The following is a 12,621-nucleotide window of genomic DNA, read 5'->3' on the forward strand; positions in this document are numbered from 1 at the left end:
AGTGATGCAGGGGGCTCCCCAGCAGGAAGCTGGCTGATCCAAATGCTTGCTAGGAGTTTGGAAGCCCAAACCCTTATGGTCTCTGTAAGGGTGGCCAGTAAAAAGATGTTAACCAAGATGGTGGTAAATAGTCAAAGGTTATTAGCAAAGGGAAACTCACCCACCTTGATCAGAAAGCTGAGGCAGTCTCAACTGGGGAGCAACCTCCAAGAGATGCTACGTCAGTGGTGGTCAGCCCTTACATGAGGTCTCAGAGGAGGTTGAGTCGAGGTCCACCCCTTACTGGAGCACAGCTAGATTACTCTCACCTGTGCTCCCGCAGCTGACCCAACACTTGCCTCAGCTGATTAATGAGAGGTTCAAGCTGTGATTTCCCACACAGTCTGTAAGCTGAATGCAGCCTAGAGGCAGCATCTCCTTGATCACACATGGTGGTGTGCCTGAGTGAAGAAGTGATCAAAGCTGGATGCAGAAGAGTCATCTTAATTTCTCTGCTATTTTATTTCAGATGGCACCTACTGGGCATTGGTTTCTTAAAATTTGGATCTAGGAGGTGGCCTCTCCCTTTGCTTCTGGTGAAAGCTGCAGCAGGAGTAGAAGACAAAGGTTTTCTTGGTGACACCAACACCAATTATTTGATTCATATGTAGAACTGTGATGAAGATGGTGAAGAACAGATCCGCCTCAAAGACATGCTTGATAACATAAGGAATGAGCATTTGATCCAAGACAGCCAGCGTGGCTTTAGCAGGGGAAGGCCATGCCTAACCAATCTGGTGGCCTTCTATGATGGAGTGACGGCATTTGTGGACAAAAGGAAGGTAACAGATGTCATTGACCTGGACTTGAGCAAGATCTTTGACATGGCCCTCCACCACATCCTTATCTCTAAACTGGAGGGATGTGGATTTGACAGGTGGACCACCTGGTGGATATGGGATTGGTTGAAAGGCCACAGACAGAGGGTGGTGATTCATGGTTCTGTGTCCAGGTGGAGGCCGATAACAAGTGGTGTCATCCAGGAATCTGTCTTGGGACCAGTGCTTTTTTACATGGTTATCAGTGACACCAGTGATGCAATGGAGTGCACCCTCTGCTGTTTGCTGAGTGGTGCGGCTGACGCAGTGGAAGGAAGGGATGCCATTCAGAGGGAACTCAACTGAGAGGTTGGCCTACGTGAATCTAATGAGGTTCAGCACAGCAAAGTGCAAGGTTTTGCACTTGGGCTGGAGGAATCCCAGGCATTTCTACAGACTGGGAGGAGCAGTCCTTAAGAGAAGCCCCGCAGAGAAGGACCTGGGGGTCCTGGTGGATGAAAAACAGAACGTGAGCCATCAGCGTGCTCTTGCAGCTCAGAGAGCAAATGGTCCCCTGGGCTCCATCAGAAGAGGGGATGGCCAGCAGGGACAGGGAGGTGATTGATCTTCATGATCCTTGAGGTCCCTTCCAACCCGGACCATTCTATGATTCTGTGATTACACTCGCTGTCAGAAATAACGGCAGCTGTACAGAAGCTGGATATATTGTGGGACAGTTCTTGTAACCAGCTGATTTTAAGACCTTGCCAGAGTTGAGAGTCTAAATTGCATGTCAGAAGAAAGCTGGTAAAGTGGCTATTGCTCATTCTTTTTCATTTGCTGATTCTTTCTTTCGGGTTCCTTTTCCAAAGGAGATTCTGGTGATGGAAGCAGTTGAAGAAAGAACCAAAGCAGCTCTTGCCAAGAGTGCTTGAAGTCCCTGTGGAGAGAAGCAAAGAACTTGGGCTTCCTCTGGGATGCTCCCCACCATGTCTCAGGAAGGAGACAACTGCTGTTCCACTTTCTGCTCTGTGTGTGGAAAGGTACATCTGGGTTTCTTCTGCTTGTTTATTCTTTCTTTTTCTGGCTTTGAAGGAGAAGGCGTGGAGCAAAGGAGACCCACTGGTCATTTGTTAGCTCAAGAGCAGGACGGATTCTGCATTGACTGTGAAAAACCTGGGCTAGTAGCATGGGCATGTTTCAGGCTGGACTCTTCTTTTGCTACTTGGTTTCCTTTTGGCTACAGGGAGACAGCTGTCTAAAGGTGTGTTTTCAAACCCACTCTCCAAAACCACGTTTCATTGTTGCAGGTGGTTCAGTGTGCTCTTGCAGTGCAGATGCTGTAGTTTGCTGTAGAATCTGAATGGTTTCTGTTCCTAGGGAAGGACTGGGAGGAGGTAGTGAGAAGAGAATTCAATGCCTGAGGTGTATCTTAGTGAGAAATGTTGGCATGAGATGATGAAAGTCTTGAGCTGTCAAAGGCCAGTGAGGCTCAGACTCCTTAACCTGCTGGAGCAGGGTGGAAGCAAGGAGTGGGCACTGCCGTCACACAAGCTGCACTTGGTTCTGGTCTGCCAGGTCTGTACTGGCCTGGATTTCTTCTGAGAAGTTTGTTGGAGCTGCTTGGAGTAGTGAAGGGTGGGGAAGAAGTGCTGCTCCAGAGCTAAGGCTCTGCATGATCATCTTGGATGGTTTTAACCATGATATCTGAAGACATAGTTTCCGTCAGAATGATCCCAGCATTGTGCAAGTGTCTCAGATGTCTGAGAGCACCCGCCTCCTCCAGCTGAGCCATAGGAAAGCTGACTGTGCCCAGTAATTTCAGCTTCCACAGATTGAATATGCTTCCAAGTGTTTTCCTTAGTGATCAATCATGTCCCAGCACTGTGATATTCCATCTCTGGCACAGTCTGGAGCATCTCTGCAATCCTTGGGTGCTGGAGGGCACGTGGTGAGTGCGTGGACAGTGTGGCACAAACGTGTGTGTGTGCTGAGGAGTTGGGTTGCACACAGGTGCACACAAAGGGGTGTTTGTGGAAGGTGTAGGCACGTACGTGTTCCCAGGGGTCGTTGGCACACGTCTGTGAATGCAAAGGAGGGCACACGATGCAGTGCGTGCATGGGGGTGTGCAAAGTAGGCAGGGTGACACATGGGTGTGCGTGTGTACATGGATAGGGGAAGGCTGGGGTTACAGGTTGACCTGTGCTGAGGTGAGTGGGGACTCACGGTGTTGCTCAGTGGTAGATTTGTTCACACTGAGTGCTAACAGGAAACTCGCACACCCTTTTTGTTTCAGCTGTGCCAGTGCTGTGATCCCTTGCTGCTGGGATGGGGTGTTGGAAGGATGGTGTGCATGCCAAGCTCCCATCTCTTGCATGAATCAAGTGTAGAGCAAAAGGGATGTTTGGGCCAGGTGACTGTAAGAAGGCTGGCTGCTTTGGATGGTGGTAGCTGATGGAAACAGGTGCTCTGGGGACCGTTCAGCTTTTAACAGAAGACAGGGGTCCTGCAGCAAAAATGACTAGGTTCTCAAATGGCTTCAGACGTGCACACCGAGTACATCCCCGCAGACATTTACCGGTAGGCGGCTCTTGCAGAAGAAGATTCAAGCAGCAGAACCTTTTGCTCAGCTACAGCACACAAATGCTACAAAAGCAGGAACAACCCGCAAGCTCTGGGTCTGTTTGTCTTGCACAGGCATGCACTAACTGCGTTTGATGGTACCCCCCATCCTTGATTTCCTTCCCTGCTTCTTGTCTGATGACGCTGCTGAGCCAGGAACAAGCTGCCCAGTGTGGCAGAGCATGGTGCAGAGCTGTGCTGGGACCTCCTCCCCTTCCTCTGCTGCAGATCAGTGCCCCACACGTGCCATCGGGATGCTCTGGCACGGGATGTGCCTCCAACCCAAAGCTCCTTCCCACCTCCCAAGGCAAAACAAAGTAACCCAAGCATCTCCAGCAAAGCTGCCCAGCAGACAGCAGGGAATGCAAACAGCTTCTGGCTGCTCCCCTGCACTCCTGTCCTAAGTAAGAGACCCTACGAGGACTGGCTGGGAAATCAGTGCATGACACACGTGAGTGTGCACAGGATTGTGCAAAGCAGTGGGGTTCCACGAGTTTGTGTGTGTGTGTATCTCTGCTGTTATGAAAGCATGGGAAGACTTACTGAGTCCCAGATAATTACTTATCCTTAAATGATTTTTCCTGGCCAAATTTAGAGCCTCTCACAGGTAATCGAGACCAACAGGCTGTTGTTGCACAATCAACAGGCACAATCTAGATGATCAGCTGAGGAAAATAAAGCATCATGCCAAGGGTACTAGATAAGTGAGCAGCTTGAGATCTGCACATTTATGTGATACTCATGGTGTTAGACAATATTTGCCTAGAGAGGTCACATTGAATGAAAGCAAAATATAAGATGAATGAAAATATACACAGGAGAAGAAGCCTCTGAGGCTTCTGAAGTGTTATGATCAGAAGACATAAACTCTGTTAAAGCAAACATTTCTCTCTATTTTTTGTGTTATTTCAGGCAGGCCTTGATTACCGCCTGAACACATGCTGTGGAAGCCCAGCTTATGCAGGACCAGAGCTAATCCAGGGCAAAGCGTATATTGGCTCAAAGGGATGTAGAGCGGTGTTTGTTTTCCCCTCTTTCCCTTCCCTCTCCACAGAGCATTTCAAGGCAGTGGAGCTCAGGTAAGCTCTCTTGGTTTCCCTTCTGAATTCTGCTAGGTTGCATTGCTTGGTAGCTCTCAGAAGCTGTCAGTGGCCACAGACTAGAAAAGTGCAATTGGTCTCAGTTCACACAGCTGGCTGGTTTGTCTCAGGCTAATCCTGAACTGCCTCAAGCAACTGCTTTGGTGCTCTACAGAACAGCAACTTCAGAGATCTCTTTCTATTACTAAGTTTTTGAAAGAGCAATTTGCTCTGTTCATTATCCATCATTTCTGTGCAGTCTGTTTTGTCAGACTTGTCTTTAGCTTCCAAGTTGTATGTGAAGACTTGTTTGCACTGTAATGCACAATGTACTAAAAATTGAGAGATGTAAATGCAAAGAGTTTTTCCAGCTTTGATTTCATGTCTGGAATTTTGGAACCCACTACTTGCAGTTGTTAATCTGTCCAAACTGGTTTGGTTTGGAATGCCCTCATCCTTCTTGAATCGCTGTTAAAGGCGGAGCAATTCCTACAAGTGCCATGGCCCCACTGTTGTTCTAATTCTTGTTTCTTTGTTTTCCACACACTGCTTTTCAAGCCTCCTTTTTCTTTACAGTCAAAGTGAGAATTGCACTGTGAGGTGTCTGAACCTTGTTGTGCCTATACATAAATAGAACAGCAGCAAAGCCTGACAGGTGACTGTGCTGACAGCTCTCGTAGCCAGTAACACGTAACTGTGCTAAATCCCTTGTGACGGCTTTGATTTCATTTTTGCCAGTGAAATCCTTGTAAAAGGAACTGCAGCAGTGTGATGAGCTAAGGTGAAGATGCTGGTTTTAGTCGTGCTCTAAGCTGAGTGGAAGGGCAATTGAATGAGGGTTATATGCTTTCTCTGGGACAATAAGGCTTTATTTCCTGAGGGAAAGAGCCAGCTTTTCATGGGCTATATGTGGGCTTTGGCAAGGGCAGACAATCCAGTCTGTCAGGAAGCCATTTGAGGTGCTTCAGGTTTGTAAGCTTGTCTTTTTGTTTTTCAGGCGGATATTTGGAGCATGGGTGTAGTGCTGTATGCTCTGCTGTGTGGGTTTTTCCTTTGGATGATGACAATATGATGGCACTCTACAGGAGGATACCAGTGGGTATCAGTGGTGCTAGAATACACTGAGAAGGGAAATAGCTGAGCTTGACAAGAGGCCTTGCTTTTCGGATGGCAGAACATGCTGAGCTGTGAGTAGAAAGGCCTGTCTGCTGAATATTGTCCCTGTTTTTGCTGCTTTGTCTACCAGTATTTTGTGGATTTGGTTCTACGCTTGGTTGGCCTATGTGGCACTGTAGCCTAATTCTGTACCATGATAGCATACAGAATTTAAGGAGAAGTATTTTCTTGCCAATGGGCTGGATTTTTTGTATCTGGTTCTTCAACTGGCTGCTCCCTATACTATCTGTAGTAAAAATACAGACACATCATTTGATTTCCCTGAAATGAATGTACCTAAATGCCAGCTCTTCTCATGTCTACAAAGATCAAAGTTCTGCATTTGCTATTAGAATTTCCTCTTCCAGAATCAGGAGGTAATGTAGGACCCCACAGATTGCCTTCAGAATCCAACAGTCAGTTCTGTTTCCTTTCGGAGTGCATAACAACCTGAGCACATGAATTGAATGACGTGGCTTTTTAGTCTGGTACAAACTCTGCTGTACACTGAAACTTGGTCCAATTGTAAGCAGGACTTTGTCCATCTCTGCAGGACAGCAGAAAACCCTTTGTGCTAATCATGATGCCAAGAAGCAGAATGCGGCAAATGGCAGATGATCCAACTGCTTCAGGTGTTCATTGCCTTAAAACTGAGAATAGTTTTGGACTGAGAGTTTGTAAGCAGAACGGAGCTCTTAAAGCTGTCAGAGATTATTCCTGCACTGTTCAATTCTATCTGCCTGACATACACAGGATCTCAGAACTGCATTGCTTGAACTGGTGGAACTTGTTGAAGTGATCTAGGATGAGAAAGTTTTAGAACTCAATCAGAATGCACTATAACATGGATAATCCTATAGGTATTAAGGTACAAGCTTGCTATTTCTGCACTGAATTTGTTTTATTTTACATGGCTGTGATCTGAAAGTTGCTTGAAACGCAGGCACCTAATCACTGTTGTGTAACTGAATTTCACACATGATAGGTCCTGAAATATCCTGGAATCTAAAACTCTGACTTGTTTTAAGTCTGCTGCTTGAGTCTAATCAGGGTCATAGTGTCTGTGTGCAGTGGAGTGTGTGGGGAGATTGTTGCTGCAGATCCTGGGAAGTTGCTGTGTATTTGCAGACAATGGCTGCTGTTGGTCACTGGGTGCCACTGTTGCTCTGAAGAACAGCTGTGCCGTGCATGCAGCACAGCATGCTGTGCACGCCATGGAAGTAGGAATCAAGAAGAGATAGAAGCATCACTTCTGCTCTAGTAAAAGGTCTCATCTGCTGACAGGCTTTTGTACTTGAATTCAGAACTCAGGACCTGTTGCCACAGGGGGACTAGTTGCTGAAGTTGGACGACTCTTTCTGTTTACTCCTTGTAATATGTAGCCATAACACTATTTAAAAAAGAATCTGAAATCATGGCTAATTATTGACTGCTGCGCAGCAGAACACTACCACGGTGAGATTGGGCTGTGAGATGACTTGAAAGCTGTTTCCTCAGTATAGGTCTTATTCTTGCAGCTGGGACACCTTGATGAAGAATGTGTAACAGCTTTCTGTGTTTCACAACAAGAGAAGAGAGAGTAGATCAGCATTAACGTCAGAGGTAATAAACGTATGTCAGTAATTCTCTGTATTTAAGCCCACTCCTACAGTAAATAACCTTACTGTATTAACAGACTCTAACACTCACTTATTCTCAAACATGAAATATTTCACACCTTTCAGAGATAAGTTACCACTGCAGAACTTCATAGTCTACCTAATAACTGCATTTCTGAAGTTCACATTTATTCCTTTTTTCTCCTTTAATTGTGTTTTCTCAGCCTTTTTGTTATTTTTTTACCATGCTGAAATCCTTATGAATCTCTGGAAGTCCAGGCAGACTCAAAACAGAAACTGATGGATGAACAGCAGATGTCACATGCTGGCTTAACTCCCTGCTTTGAAATGATTCACTGATAGGTGGAAAATATCAACACATCAGGTAGGACAACCAAGCAAATTTGGAATTACAGTTCACAAATACTTCAGGAAATAAATTAATTCCAGTAACTTTAGAAAATAAATGAGAAAAGCTGAACTGAGTGCTTCTAGAGATGCTGTATAAATGTCAATAATGACATTCCAAGCTGTAGAAGAGATTTAAAACATGATGGGTACTCTGGCTTTAACCTGAATCTGAAAGTTGTCTCTTGAAATTGAGTTGTCTTTCTGTTAAATAGAAAGTGGTAGAATTTGAAGGATTGTTAAGATTTCCATATAACCTTAGTAAGACTAGATGTAAAATGTAAGTTTTATCTAGGCAAGATCAATAGTGGAGTCACTGTTACTTCTTTTTTAGGTACAGGGAATAAAGAGAACGATCGACCTACAAGGGGAAAAAGTTCTTCAGTTGAAGTCTGTGATATTATCACAGTCTTAATTCAAAGGACTTCTAATGCCTGATAAGTAATTCAAGCTTATTATACTACACTGAGTCTCTCAAGCATTGTACCCACGGTTCTCATAGTAGTCAAAAAGCTGCTGAAAATCCAGCTGAATGTCGATGCTCCTTGGAGCTGGGCTGAAACTTGGCCCCAGAAATGGGAGTCCAGCTGAAATGCTGTACAAACTGAATTAGTAGGAGCTTTGCCATTCACTTCAGTAGAGAGATTCTGGCACCAGCTTTAGATTTCACTTCCAGCAATTGTACAATACACTAACTTTCAAGCAAAAACGAGAATAGTCTGCTTCTTTATCTCTTACATATTGTGTGAATCATCTGAGGCCTGAAACTACCCTAATGTGATCAGACATGAAGGTTGCACATCAAGGGGAAAATATGGCAGACATGCAGAAATTGTCTTTGTACTGACAATGTTTCTGAAGAGATCTACATCCTCTTGTTTTCTAGCAGAATTACGACCAGTTGTGGCAACCTATCTCTTGCTTCAGTCTAAGAAGGCTCGTGGCAAGCACATTCCCTTGAGAATTCCATCCCAAACAGGACGTGCCAGTACCACACAGTCAGGAAGCCTGGGGGTAAGTTTTAGAGTTCAGCACAAGGTTCTGGTCAAAATGCCTCTGTGTGCTGAAGCTCTGCCCGGGTAAACAGTCTGGTGGCCTAAACATCGGTGAGGGAGCATGTGTGCAACCAGTCTTGGTCATCAAATCTTGTTCTATGATAAGGCCACCGACTCAGTGTATGAAGGAAAAGGATGTAATCTTTCTAGATTTCAGGGAGGCCTTTGATCCTGTCCCTTTGGCTGCATGTTCCCAACCTTCCATCAGGAAGCCAGGAGTACTGTTCTGTGTCATGAAAAGGCAGCCAGTGGTTTGACTATCGCATGTTTATGTGTTTTGATGTTTCACAGTGGGTCTTAAGTAAAAGGAACTCAGGTTTTGGTTGCCTGCAGGACAGATGTTCTTTTGGGTTCAATATGTTTGCATAGTGACTTGCAACCATGGGACTGGTGTTCAAGGACCCTCTTGGTTCCTTCAGTTCCTAGGTTCTTTCTTGCCTAGATTTGACACTTTGTTTCAACAGAAGAGCTGATATTCGCTTTGGGAACACTAAGCAGCTGTTTATGTGGCTTAGAGGAAGACTGTCTGTCTTCTACACTGTGGGCATGGAACAGCCACAATTCCCCCTGGAACAACATCAATGACCCACACCACTAATTGGATTCTCCTTTTTAATGTAGTGGTAGTGAGGTGAAAATGTGGCTGTGGAATATTTTTGACTAAGGAACTTCTATATAGATTTTGTTCATCTTTGCATGCCTCATCACCTGATCTGTGTCAGTGAGCAGAAGCTGAAAGCAGGCATGGGATGTTCTGAAGAGCAGAGAAAGAGATAAGGAGGAAGGTGATTAAGACAATCCTCTCTGCTGCTGTGTGTCCCAGAACTGCCCAGTTCTGTAGCAAAGTGTTGTACAAGATGAATGGCCAAGAGATTGGGAGTAGAATGAATAGAAAATATGCCTTACTTAGGCCATACTCATCGTATTAATACTTCTCAGTTAGTTTTAGAATTCTAGAAGTGAAAGGTAAGGAGGTAGAAGCCTGCAAGTTGTGTCCTTTTTTACAGCTGCTCTTTTCTTATGGGAGGATGAAGTGAAGAAGATTGGTCTATTCTACAAGCTGTTCCAACCTTTACGCTTGAATTGCTGTTGCAGCTGCTGTAGCATCCCCAGCATAGACCAGAAAAGACCTTCTTGCCTCCAGAGATCCAAGTTTGTCCTCTGCTGGCCACTTGAGAGCTCAGGGACTATGATGGGTTCTTTTCTGGTGTTTGCTTTTCACTGTCATCACCCAGTTTCTATCTCTTCCTAAAGCAGTTGGTAGGTTGTGTTCAGAGCCTCAGCTCTTCCTGACTCTGCTAAGCATGTCAGAGCTGATGAGGAGGATGTAGAATGGGGTTTGTGTCCCTTCAGACACCCACACTGGAGAAATCTGCAGCTGGCATGCACCCCACCAGCTCCCTTTGGCTGTTACTGCATGGGAGTGGTTGCTAGCAGGTCATGTCAACAGGTTGAATGTGTCACATTCCCAGATCTCTGATTCCATTGGCTGTGTCTCCAGTAACATGAAATACAACTGTGGCTGCTGGGGTTCTTCCATCTGTACAGATTTTTAATGGTAGTCAGGCAAATTAGACTCTGATGCTAAAAAACAGAACAATAAAACCAGCAATAAGAGACAATCCCAACCAACCGACAATAGCAGCAAAAAACCACCACACATCTCATTAGGTAGAAGATTAGAGACACTGGAAGGTAGTCTTTAAGTCTCTTTAAGGCGCTGTTCTTACATTGCAGAAATAGAATGATAATATAATTCCATGCTGATAATATCTCCAGATTTCTATCTTTGGGATTTCTTTCAGCCTGCCATGATCCCCGAGTGTGTCTGTTCATGGGGTTTTTCATTTGGTTTTGTAGAACACGTTTGTTATCTTGTGCATTCTCATAGTTCTTTTCTTTCCTCTGCATCTTAGAAATCCCAGTGAAGTTCACCAAGAAGCTCGAAGCTGTTAATGCTGAGATTGGAGGCAGTGTCACTTTAAGCTGTGAAGTGAGCCATGCCAAAGGGAAGGTGGTGTGGCGCAGGAATGCAGTTGAGATCAAACCCAGCAAACGTTTCCAGATTGATGAGGAAGGGGTCAGAAGAACCCTGACAATAAGAGGGATCCGGGCTGAGGATGAGGGAGAGTACTTGTGTGAGTCCAGAGATGACAAGAGCAGCATTACCATCACCCCCAAAGGTATGTCTCTGGAAATGAAGGCTGACAGTGTGGAAGGATCCTTGGCTTCCCTCATCAGCCATTACAACACTGCAAAGCTGAGTTCATTTGTGTGTTTATGCTGTTCTTTGTGTTAACAACCAAGTACAAAACCTGTCTTTCTCTCTAAATAACTGTGGAACAACTGCTTCTGAAGAGCACAGCTGTTAAGTGGGCAAATCAGCCTTCAAGGCTGGAATTAAGCATCCCAAATGTAAGATGGGATTTATTTTACCCCTTCTTTGCCTCTTTTCTTCTTGCATCTTTGTAGATGCAAGGAGGATCTCCTCTACATGCAGGAGATGTGAGTGTGAGTTATGGTGATCACTTACTGCGAGTCATAAAATCTGATGCTTCCAATGAAATCATTGACTCTGTTGGCTCTTTGAAGGTGCTCATATATAATATGATAGCAGGCTTTGAGTATATAAAAGGCTTTTAGAAAGTGGAAGCAAACAATCTGTTCTCTGTGCAGAAATAAGGGACTTCAATTGCAATGACAAAGATGCAAGTTCTACAACAGAAAAGCTTTTTAATGGTTGGATGACTGGATAAGTCATTTGGAGGGGCTTTGAAGCCTTCACTGTGGGATTCAGAAAAGGTTAGTGAAATATCTGTGTCACAAAGAGCTGAGCATGTCCTGGAGCAATGGAGAAGGGCTGGATGATTTTTGCTGGTATTTTTAGCCATTGAATTTTGTATTCTGGTGGTGTCAGTACATTCTTTTGTACAACATGGACGGGTTGGTTTGTTGCATTGGTTCAGACTTTTGTACTAGGAGCTCAGCAGTGGTTAAAGCTCACACTTCTGCAAAGTAAACAAGCTCCTGCAATTCGTCTCTACTCTGTTTTAGCTGTGGATTAGCTTGACAGTTCCCTTCCATAAGCTTTATGGTTCCCTTCTGTAAGTCTACTTACATAGAGTGAGTTGCTTAACTTTAAGTCTTGCTCCAGGATTTTAAGCATATTATTAGCAAAAAATATCACAAATAATTTCACCAACAATTCTCCCCACCCATCTGTAGCTTTCTTTTTTTTCACTGGAAGGTTTTACACTGGCAGATAGGGTGGGCATGTAGAAACAACCCCATTAATTCTGACGAAGCTCTGATTTCTCTGACTGGCCTTTGTTTTGTGATTCTGCATGCATGCCCTGTAGCTAAAGCCTGGATGTCTTCCCTAACACCTTCAGTCTCCCATCCTTACTTAAGTTACTCCATTGTAAATCTCTCTGCTAGTCCAAGAGAGTTTTTATTTTACCCCTTCTGTGAGGCAGCAGCTGGATGGGAAGGATGAGATGAGGACTAGGTTGTTTGGGTGGCTTTTTTTTTTTTGCCTAAGAGCCAACTGGGAATCAAAGATACCAAAAATTGAAGACAAACTGTGTCATACCGAGCAGGGTTTGTCAAATCACTGGCATGCACTGTTAGGACAACTTCATCATCAACATATTCTGGGCTGACAGTTGTCACAAAATTCTGCTTCTGTGTCCCAAAATGTGCACTTATCACTTCAATTGGCAGTTGCTCATCTTTTCTCCAAACTGAATGGTTGTAGGAAATAAAACAGACAAGCAAACAAACCAAACAACCCGCAGATATTAACTTGCAGCTGATTGTCAGTGCTGATCGTTGGGCCATGTCCATCACTTCACATACTTCTGCGGCCAACAGACATTGGAAAATACAAAGACCTTCAGAGACTAC

General features: G+C 44.7%; 1 protein-coding gene and 1 long non-coding RNA gene across 2 annotated transcripts in view; both read left to right on the forward strand.

Moving 5' to 3' along the window:
• LOC146755730 (obscurin-like) overlaps positions 1–12,621 on the forward strand; it is a 177,855-nt gene that overhangs the window by 5,513 nt on the left and 159,721 nt on the right. The window lies entirely within an intron of this gene.
• On the forward strand, positions 7,001–11,114 carry LOC146755731 (uncharacterized). Its single transcript, XR_014937906.1, has 5 exons — positions 7,001–7,256; positions 7,477–7,637; positions 7,995–8,101; positions 8,550–8,674; positions 10,632–11,114. It is a non-coding gene; the product is annotated as an uncharacterized LOC146755731 (long non-coding RNA).

This window comes from Coturnix japonica, chromosome 30, assembly GCF_054131305.1.
Source record: "Coturnix japonica strain WE chromosome 30, WE-NBRP24, whole genome shotgun sequence".
NCBI classification, from domain to species: Eukaryota; Metazoa; Chordata; class Aves; order Galliformes; family Phasianidae; genus Coturnix; species Coturnix japonica.